We start from the raw sequence: 11,145 nt of genomic DNA, 5'->3' as shown, positions 1-11,145 counted from the left end.
CAGCCACTCGGCCTATGGCCGAACCCTGCGCCGCAACAGTGTAGCATCCATCTCCACCCAGTATGCTTTAACACGGGCAAGGGCCATCCGCGAGCCTTCTATGCATGCCGACCTCTTCATCGCATTGATGTGCAGCACCGCACCAAGGAACTGCTGCACTAAGCTGAAATAGCTGTTCGACTTCGGCTTTTCCGGCCACAGCTGATTCACGACAGATCTCATGGCAAGTCCGGACAACCTATTTAGTTCATCCCATTCGGCTAGCTGATCAGTCAACGGAAGCGGACGCTCTGGAACATTGAATTGCGACCAGAACAGCTTGTCCACTTCACGATCTATTTGACCTTGGAAGTATTTGGCTGCATCGGCAGCGCTCGCTGCCAAGTCCATATATGCGTCTGCCGAGCTCCACAGCCGATCCAGAGGGGCATACCGTGGATCTCCAAACTTCCTCCACAGCATGAAGGGCTTCCCAGCCGCAATATCCCCGGCTTCACGCAGCTCCTCCTTCTTCGCTCTCATAGCAGAGCGGGTGTCTTTGTTCGCCATCGTGGCCTTTTCAAGGTCTGTTGCCTTCGCTCGGTTTTCTTTTTCAAGAACTGGCAACTGTCGGCAGTGTCTTTCAACTTTACGGCCATCTTGGCCATCTTCTCTTTGCTCTTGCAATGCGCGGCCTTCTCGGCTTTCAACTCTTCGGCCGCCTTCAAAGCAGCCGCATTACTAATCCTTGCTTGTTCTTTGGCTCGGGCAAGTTCCGCCCGTAGGGTTTCCACGGTGGCAGCTCCATCTGCAGTCACAACATATTAAAGATACTGGCATCATGCTGCTCTTACTATGTGGCATTCACCAGAAAATAACACTTACCCTGTACCTCGTCAAGCCTCTTGTTAACAAGCTCGATGTCGGCATCCGCCGCATCCAGTTGTCGCTTCAGTTCGGCAAACTCATGAGTCTGGCTAGCCACCGGAGCTCCCACTACCTGCACATTAAAGCGGTATGGTTATTGCCTGGGACTACGATCCTCTGTTTGCCGCCGTTCTCGGCGACAACCAGAGTCTCAGGGGCTACTATCTACACAGGGCACACCTAAAAATTTGCGGTACCATCACAAATGTACATCATTTTACGTACCTCAAAGCCCATCAGTAGACTCATAAAGGCATCATGCAACCCGCTTTCGGCGGATGAGATCCTTTCCATCACCGTACCCATCAATGTACGGTGTTCTTCTGAGATGGCCGCTCGCTCCAATAGCTCTCTCAGTATGTCCGACCACATACCAGATGGTGCCGGACTCTTCCGTTTGCTCTCTTCGAGAGCCGGACGCTGGGGACTTCGGGTGACTATAGGATTATCGTCTGGCCTCACCGGATCCGGAGAGGCCCTCCGTGACGACACTTCAAGGTCGCCCGCTTCTTGAGCGGAGGAGTCCGGGGGAGGCGTTTCGCTCTCCATTATCTCCGGAAGAAGATCCCCCCGAAGACGAGCTCTGCTGAGAAGGGCAAAGATCCTAACTGCAAGATAAATACTTTGGTTATTTTCCTCAGAGGTAAGGTAATATATCTTCACTATTAATGTACTTATTAATTACTTACAGCTCGTTAGAGGGCTGATCCCCGCGCGGACTTTGTGCGGCAAGAGCACCCTCCAAGGCAGGACCCTCTGGTGGAGATTTCTTCTCCCGCTTGGAAACCTTGGTTTCCGGATCTTCAGAGGTAGTCCTCTTCCTTCCCCGGGGTGAGAGAATGTCCGATTCCTCCCCTCGGTTATCCTCTCTCACGGAGGCGCTCGTTCCCTCGGTCGGAATAAGTAGCGGTGGAGGCCCGCTTTCTGTCAGGACCCCGACTCGATGTCACATTGATCTAGCCGGTAACACCTCATATCACTTTGCGGCCTCACGCACGGTATCCCCACGGGTGTCGCCTTACCTTTGCCCGGGACCGTTTGCGCCTTTTGGCTCACGTATATGATAGTGTCGCTAGCATCCATATGATAAGGAGCCCGGGCTGACATGACTAGTCGTAAACCCAAAGTGGCACAGACTTACAGGGACAGGCATTCATGACCCAGCTTCGAACGTGTCGGTCATCAGCAAGTGGGTCCGGGCTGTAGCACTGGGCTAGCAGGACTCCGGTAAACCGGGCTGTAGCGGGCTAACAGGACTCCGGTACTCAAAGCGTGACATTTCTCCGAAGGGACAGACACAGGAACGAAGAAGGACACATGCCGGCCAGCCTAAGTGTTCCAGAGCAGTAGCAAGCTACCATGGCTCAGCGGTAACACTAGGAGACATTTCCCGGTAAGAGAGGCTACTAAAGATAAACAACTAGATAGTCAGATCCCACACATACCAAGCATTTCAATAACATACACACAATATGCTCGATATGTGCAATACAACATGGCATCACAACATGACTCTACGACTCAAGCATTTTACTCATTAGGCTCCGAGGAGCGAGATATTACAAACATGGGTCTCATGACCCAACACTCAGAGCATACAATCAAAGCACAAGCGGAAGCTATCATGTCTGAGTACAGACATCTATAAATGAAAAAGGCTGAGAAGCCTGACTATCTACCAGATCCTGCCGAGGGCACAAGATCGTAGCTGAGGTATCAAGCTAAACGTCGAAGTCCAAGCGGAACTACTAGTGAGACTGAAGTCTCTCTGCAAAAACATAAAATAGGCAAACGTGAGTACAAATGTACCCAGCAAGACTTACATCAGATCTATCTACATATGCATCATTATCAACAAGGGGGTGGTGGAGTTTAACTGCAGCAAGCCAGCTTTGACTCGGTGGCTAACCTGAACTACAACTGCAAGTAACTCTTTTGAGGTGGCGCACACGAGTCCACATATTCACCATATCAATACACCACTATGGATCCGCTCCCGTCTCCCTACGAGAACGCCATCCATAGCACTCACGCTTATCTTGCGTATTTTAGAGTATCCACTTTCACTTGTCTATGAACTATGCAAGGGGTCCACGTTTCCATATCCGAGGAATCCGGCTATTCGAATAGATGATGTTAACCCTGCAGGGGTGTACTTCTTCACACACGCTTTCGCCACTTATCGCCCTGTACACGTCATGTACCTCGGCAACCTTCAAGCGGAAGCCGGGCGAGGGAGTCGGCCACGACCTGACTAACCGAACAAGTCTCTAGTCCAGGTTTATCGCCTATTCAGGTTCCATCCGCAAGGAGATCCGGCCGGGGTGTCGCTTACGGCCCCAAACGATGTGTGCAGGGTTCCCAAGCCCACCAACCGGGTGCCACTTGGTACACCGTGCCACTGTGCCTAGTCTGTCCCAAGCCCACCTGTACCGGGTGCCACTTGGTAGACTACTAACACTACCTACAAACACCAGAAACTAGTTGCAACTCCTGGACAGAGATCAAGTTGATTAATAAGTCGAGAGAGCTTGGAGCGCCCGGAGCCCAATGTGTGGTAGTAACTGATCATGGATCACAAACACAGAACTCAGTTCCTGAGGACGGCTGCAATGAGACAACCCACCATGTACTCCTACATGGCCTCTCACAGCTACCTTTACCAAATCGTGTTCACATACTTAGCTCGCACACAGAAGGACATGTTCACACGCCTCTGATTCATCCCCGATGAATCAGACCTGACTCAACTCTAAGCAGTAGCAGGCATGACCAACAAGCATGAATGAGTAGGCACAACAGGGCTCAAACAACTCCTACTCATGCTAGTGGGTTCATCTATTTACTGTGGCAATGACAGGTCATGCAGAGGATAAAAGGGGTTCAGCTACCGCAGCAAGTAACAAGTATATCGTTGTTGTCCTAATGCAGTAAAGGAGAGCAGGAGCGAGAGAGTGGGGTTTTATCGGAATGAACAAGGGGGTTTTGCTTGCCTGGCACTTCTGAAGATAACATTGAGTCTTCATCAGTGTCAACGATCACGTCATCGGTATCACGTCTATCGAGAGGGGACAAATACCGGCAACACAAAAGGGAACACAATCAATGCAATGCACAATATGATGCATGATCATGACATGGCAAAATGAATGTGTTTGAGCTAATGCAACTAGCAACAGATTAAATGAAGTTGGTTTGAATACAAGATTCAAATTCAAACTCCATATGTGATTATTCAAATGCCATTTACTTGATTTGTGCTAAACAGCACCTATAAGTTGTTCTAACATGCATGAAAATGGTACAGATGGATTCCTTGAATTTTTCTGATAATTTTTCATATATAAATTATTTAATTTGGAGTTACGGTTAATTTTCTATGATTTTTAGAAGTTTTGGTTATTATCTGAAATTTATAAATCATTTTTGATTTATTTTAATTCCAGAAACAAATACTGCGTCAGCATGACGTATTAGTGACGTCAGCAGGTCAACGTGGCTGGTCCAGGTCAAACCTGGCCAGTGGGTCCCATCCGTCAGTGACTAACCTAACTAATCTAATTTAGTTAGTGGCCTGGGGCCCATTGTCAGTGTCTATTAAACTAACTAATATTTAGTTAACACTAATCCTAGCCTAATTAGCCGGGCGGGCCCGCAGGTCAGTGAGAGAGAGGGGGGGGGTCAAACCGGGCAGTGGGGTCAACCCACGCCGGTCATCGGGTCAGCGGTCGCCGGCGTTTAGCCGCCGGCGAGTCCAGACGCGGCGGAGGGCTCGGAAACGAGCCACATGGCATCGTTTCGGCCGTGGTTTGTTGCATTCGAACGCGCGCAGTGGCGCGCATCTAGTGGTGGCGGTGACAGGTGCTGGGGTGGCCGGAAAAGTGGTCGGCGACGAGGTTTGGCGGCGGCAGCAGCTCGGGCAATCCTGGGGTGGCGCTATAGAGCACGGGAGGAGGCGTTGTGGGTGTCTACGGTTTCATGCGATCGTGCTGATCACGATGGTGGGCTCGGGAACGAGCTGCGGTGGCTGTGGCCACGGCCACGCCATGGCCGGCGGCGAGAAGCTCTCGGCCGCGGTGGGAGATGGGGCTAGGGGGCGAGAACGGAGGGGGCGAGCACAGGAGAGGCAGCGGAGGCTCACAGCGGATCCATTCGAGGCGGAGACGAGGCCGGGGATGGTCCGGAGCCGGCGAATCGAACGGCGGCGAGTTCCGGTGGCCGAGGAGGGGAACGGCGACGTGGGCGGCGATGCAGGGCTCCCGGCGTCACGTGAGTTGGTGGGGACGAAGAGGAAGGCGCGGCGGTTCCTCTGGAAGCATCGCCGAGGCGAGGGGTGGACACTGGCCGCGGTGGAGCTCGTCGGTGCTCTCGGGTGCTCGTGGTCGATCGTGAGAGAGAGAGAGCAGAGGGGATAGGGACGGAGGGAGAGATACGGGAGAGTGAGGGAGTTCGTGGGGGCCGCGTGGCGTCTCCAGGGAGTAGTGGAGGCAAGCAGGGAGGCAGGAGGTGGCCGAAGCAGGGAGGAGGTGGCCGGGGCGCGTGGCCGCGCGCGCCGGGCGCGTGCCCGTCCTCCTGGCAGAGGAGGAAGGCGACAGGGGAGGGAGGCGGCGGTGGGCTGGGCCAGCGGGAGGAGCTGGCTAGCTGGGCCGGCTACAGGTAAGTGGCCCAGGTAGTCTCTCTCTCTCTTTTTATTTCTGTTTTTATATTTTTCTTCTGTTTTTGTTTTATTTAAATTATTTTGCCACTGTTTTGAATTTTAAAAATAATTCAAACAATGCCAAAAACTCCTCTGAATATTTTATAATGCTAGATGGACTTTTCCAAAAGCTTATAAAATATTTCAGGGGTATTTAAATTATATTCTAATTATATGAATATAATTCAAATTCAAATAGCTAAAGATTTAATTCAAAGTCCCAAGAATAATTCCTTAAAAATGTTCAATATTTTGGTTGGGACCAGAACCCTTACCAAAAATTATCAAACATTTAAGAAGAGCCTTTTGGAGCAATGAATAAGATTTCTAGGGTTTCTTGCCCCTCTTTTATTTAGGGTTTTGAGGCTTCCAATATTCCTCAATTCAAGTTTCAAAAATATAGACATGATGCACACATGAAGCTAACCTAGAGCAATGCCTGAAGCTAGGGATGTGACAACTCACCCCCACTAAACAAGAATCTCGTCTCGAGATTCAAGCGTAGGGTAGGGTGAAAGGGGAACGCAAACTAGCACAATCTTCACGATCCAGGTTGCACTTCAAATGAACGTTGATTTGAACACCATCTTTGTCTTGTCGTCTTGCTCTGAGAACTCCAGCTATCATGACAACGAGGGGAAAGGAAAGACCCTAAAAGAATTGTTCTTCTCGAAGGTCGAACAACTCAGGATTAACCCACGGAATGAGACATAGCAACATCTCTCGAGCTGAGAGACGAAGCACGCACCCATAGGAATGGAGTGAAGCAGATGACAAGGGTTCACTAGGTAGACAACAATTCCACACCTAGGAGGGTGGTGAACGGTTGTCAACGTAGCGAGGAGTTGAGTTGCCATGATACCACAATGATGCACCTTAGGGAAGGTGACTCGAAGATATATCCCCTTAAGTGGCAAAAAGAATTACCTTTGATTCAGAGATCATTGAAACTCTTTAAACCAGCCTAAGGCAATTCTCGAGCGATCGTTTGGAGGGGGTCGGTAGAATGGCATACTCGGACTTGGATGATGTGGATTACCTTGTTGAAGACAACGTAATGGATGAATTTGCTTATCACCGGAAATGGAAGAGACCCATGGTAGAATGCCACATTGGTGGTCCAAGCTGGGAACAGAATGCAAATGCTGGGAATGATTCTGGTAACTGGGGGAGAACCCAACAATAAAGAGTGAATCCACTGTTGAGAAGTTATAGCATAACCGAGGAAGTTGAGAGCAAACCTAGCTAGTGCCGATGGTAACACCTAACGCTTGTGCGTGCTCTCAAGAACTTGAGCATTTCCACAATCATCAAGATTCTACCAATATCCGTGTCAAGGATCCTGGCAACACAACTTGCTACCATGATGGCTAATGATGGATGATGCAGATGCAAAGGAAGATAACACCTTCTCAGATTTCACCTTAGCGAGGCCAAGGAAACAAAATCTGGATGATCGACCGAGAGACATTTAGCACTCCGCTTCTAATGTTCTCCTTGATGTGCTAGCGTATCCCATTCCTTGGAATGGTCTGGTATCTAGAACATCAGGTAAAAAGGTCGGACTTCGGAACACAGAAATCCATAGGGGCAACTGGGGAGTAATCCTACAAAATCCCTATGGGGAGGTGGCCAACTTCCTCAATCAAGATATTATAATAACAGGTCTTCCGGCTGGGTGTGTTGACCACGACATCCACATTACCGGTTTCCGAGGGACCGATATTATAGCTCTTGGGAAATGTTCCAACCATCATATCTGCCTGAGATTCAGATCTGGTTGGTGTCAGGATATTCCAGACTCATCGAGTCTAGGAAGGAAAACGAAAGTTTGCAACACAAATCGACGAGATGACGTTGCGAGATTCTCGGGAAATGAACTACGATAGTAAGCTCCAAAACATGAGCTGGTTCTGCTACAAACATGTGAACACGTTGTCCCAGACAAACATTATCACATGGTAGTCTTACAATAAAACACTACCAAGTTCAGGTGGGAACCATCACCGTGGATAACGAAGTCCTTGCATAAGTCATATGATTAGCTCTTATGAAGGAACTTCTTCCCCTTGAACAAATCAATCAGTGGCTTGGTGTGCTCGGGACACATATGGAATGAAGGTTGCAAGTCTCCAGACCACAGAATACTTCGCACGTGTGCATGACTAATTTGGAATGATTCCAGGGAAACAAAACAATCTTCCTCAAATTCATGGCGGCAACTTGCATCATATGCACATGAATTAGGGAAAATCACTACTTTCATTCAAACATATGCTTCATGAACGAAACACGAAGAAATGCTTACACAAGTTTCCAACACTAGGTTGATGTTCAACATGATTCATGGGGGGAGACAAAATGCTACTGATGGGCTCAACAGCAACTCATCGGAATTTCCATATCACTGGACTTCCACCATCATGTGAACACGGTGATAGCATTGGTCAGACCAAAGATGTAATGGTGTATGCTCGAGGGATCAACCACGAGTAGGACGACATTACGAGCATCGTTGGTACTGATTTGATTTGACGATAGCCCACACTCAAATCAAGGGATTGATAAGACAATAGGTCCAGCAACTGATCACAGGGACCAATCGATGAAGATATCATCTTTCTTCAACACACACTACACAAGAATATCCCTTTGGAACGAACTAAGTCAGACAAGTTTTTATCTTCCAACTCTCCAAGTTGTTGTCCAGCTTAACCAACTAGCTCAGGGATATCTAACACCGATTCTTGGAAAGAAGGTGGTTCATAAGAAACCAACTTGATCACGGGCTCAACATAACGGTCAGGTGACGACCTGGTAGTACTTCCGAGAAGATCTTCGGAAAATCACGAACCACCGATATGTTACTAAGCTCGAGAACAATCTTGCTTTTCAGGGCAAGACGATATGATCAAATGAGCGAGGACTTGACAAATCCTAACTCATCAATCAAAGAGTGCACCAGGAAATAAGGACTAGGTAGCACGATCAATCTTAGAATGGTGATTCAATAACCAACATACTAAGAATAAAATTATTATCCTTTAACTACCAAGCAACGAGGTTGCTAGGAGTATTGATTTCACACATCACAATTCATTTGTCGGTATTCCGGTTGCATCAACACGGAACCGAGGAATGAAAAAGGATGGCGAGAGATATCACTATGTCAAGAACTCACAAAAGGTGGTGCAATTCTCATGAAATCCCTGTCATAAAGAAGGTAATACTTCAGGGTAGAGCAGACCAGAAGCTGGATTGTAACTTGATCTGCGGAACACAACTACTTTGACCCAATCCTGGATATGGAAGAGGTACTGGAGTTTGTTTCTCCTAGTCATTCAGGACGGAATGGCTTGACGGGCCACAAGAGTAATAGGCATTGACAAACGAACGCGCGCATACTCTTGACTATCAATTGATAGACGAAGGTCAGAATGCAACTAAAGAGAGACAACTCAAAAGAACATATAACTTTCTGGGTTGTGGATACATGGGTTGGTATGCCGAACAAAGTTTAACATAATTCTTCCGGATAACCCATGCAGAAAGGTTGAGCTGGCAGAGTCACAATATAGCATGGAGAACTCATAGAGGGCCTGTTGTGATCTTTTGATCCAACAAACTTCTGCCATAATGGTTCATGGTATTTGGAAGAACGGAATACCACGAACATCGAGGACTAATGCAAAGGTTACTAATAACCTAAAGGAACGAGCAAAACTATCAACATGAAGCAAGTAGGGTGAATCTCGGGTTCAAAACCCAGGAATAGAATACCTACTACTAAGTAGCATCACGGGATGCTTTCGAGATTGATGGCCAGAATCATCACACTAGGAACACAAATCATGGCTAAATTACTAGATGATCCCCTAAGACACCTAGGGTCATAATAATATCTCCAACATATATGTCAAGGTAACGGAGTACCTCAACTCACTGATTAGTGTGGTTAATCTGGCCCATGGGAACATTGAAACGGGAAGAAAGGATTTGCAATTGCATCAGACTACTTAGAAACCTGGGATGACTCGGACAGCATAACGGCTGTAAATGCTCAGAAAGATTTGAGACATTCACAAAAATGGTGGCATAACCACTCAGAAGCACAATATCAAGGTTTCGAGATCAACAATTAACATATGGAAGTAGTAGGAACTGAACTGAGGCTTGAATCAACAATCTTATAAGTCTACGGATTAGTAACACGTGATCCTGATAGAAAGAAGAGATAGCCTAGTTCTTAAACCCCGCAGGAAGGATAAGATGACTCAGATCAGAAGGCATAAGGTATAAGGAGTAAAAAGAGCCTTACGTTCCATCCCACAATCAATTCCCTTATATAACTAAAGCATTTCTAGACTCAACTCCGACCAGTTTGGCTTGGTAATCCTACAGGCAGTCAAGCTCTGATACCAACGCTGTCAGGACCCCGACTCGATGTCACATTGATCTAGCCGGTAACACCTCATATCACTTTGCGGCCTCACGCACGGTATCCCCACGGGTGTCGCCTTACCTTTGCCCGGGACCGTTTGCGCCTTTTGGCTCACGTATATGATAGTGTCGCTAGCATCCATATGATAAGGAGCCCGGGCTGACATGACTAGTCGTAAACCCAAAGTGGCACAGACTTACAGGGACATGCATTCATGACCCAGCTTCGAACGTGTCGGTCATCAGCAAGTGGGTCCGGGCTGTAGCACTGGGCTAGCAGGACTCCGGTAAACCGGGCTGTAGCGGGCTAACAGGACTCCGGTACTCAAAGCGTGACATTTCCCCGAAGGGACAGACACAGGAACGAAGAAGGACACATGCCGGCCAGCCTAAGTGTTCCAGAGCAGTAGCAAGCTACCATGGCTCAGCGGTAACACTAGGAGACATTTCCCGGTAAGAGAGGCTACTAAAGATAAACAACTAGATAGTCAGATCCCACACATACCAAGCATTTCAGTCATACACACAATATGCTCGATATGTGCAAATACAACGAAGCATCACAACATGACTCTATGACACAAGTACTTTATTTAAGGCTCAGAGAGCCATACATGACATACACAAAGGTACGGGTCTCACGACCCAACATACAAGTCATACAGTCATACAAACCAGCAGCGGAAGTAACTTGTCTGAGTACAGACAACTAGTAAAATAAAAGAGGCTTGGGAAGCCTAGCTATACTACAAGGTCCTTCACAAGCTCAGGGTCACCACCTGGGTCTTTCAGCCTACTCGTTGATGTCAACGTCTACATAGAACCCATCAGAAGGGGTTGCAGCGTCTTCTGTAAAAATGTAAATTATAGCAACATGAGTACAAAGGTACTCAGCAAGACTTACATCAGATCCTACATACATGCTTAGTGTCAAGAAGGGTTGGTGGAGTTATTGCAGCAAGCCAGCTTTGACTCTTGGCTAGACTATCCTACGAGACTCCAACTTGAAATGGTTTTGCGCACACGAGTCCACTACTCACCAATTCAATACACTACCGAGGATCCGCCTCCGTCTTCCTACGGAAGAGCCATCCTCGGCACTC

This window comes from Triticum dicoccoides, chromosome 7A (assembly GCF_002162155.2).
Source record: "Triticum dicoccoides isolate Atlit2015 ecotype Zavitan chromosome 7A, WEW_v2.0, whole genome shotgun sequence".
Taxonomy (NCBI): domain Eukaryota; kingdom Viridiplantae; phylum Streptophyta; class Magnoliopsida; order Poales; family Poaceae; genus Triticum; species Triticum dicoccoides.
Note: the sequence above shows the minus strand (reverse complement) of the source record.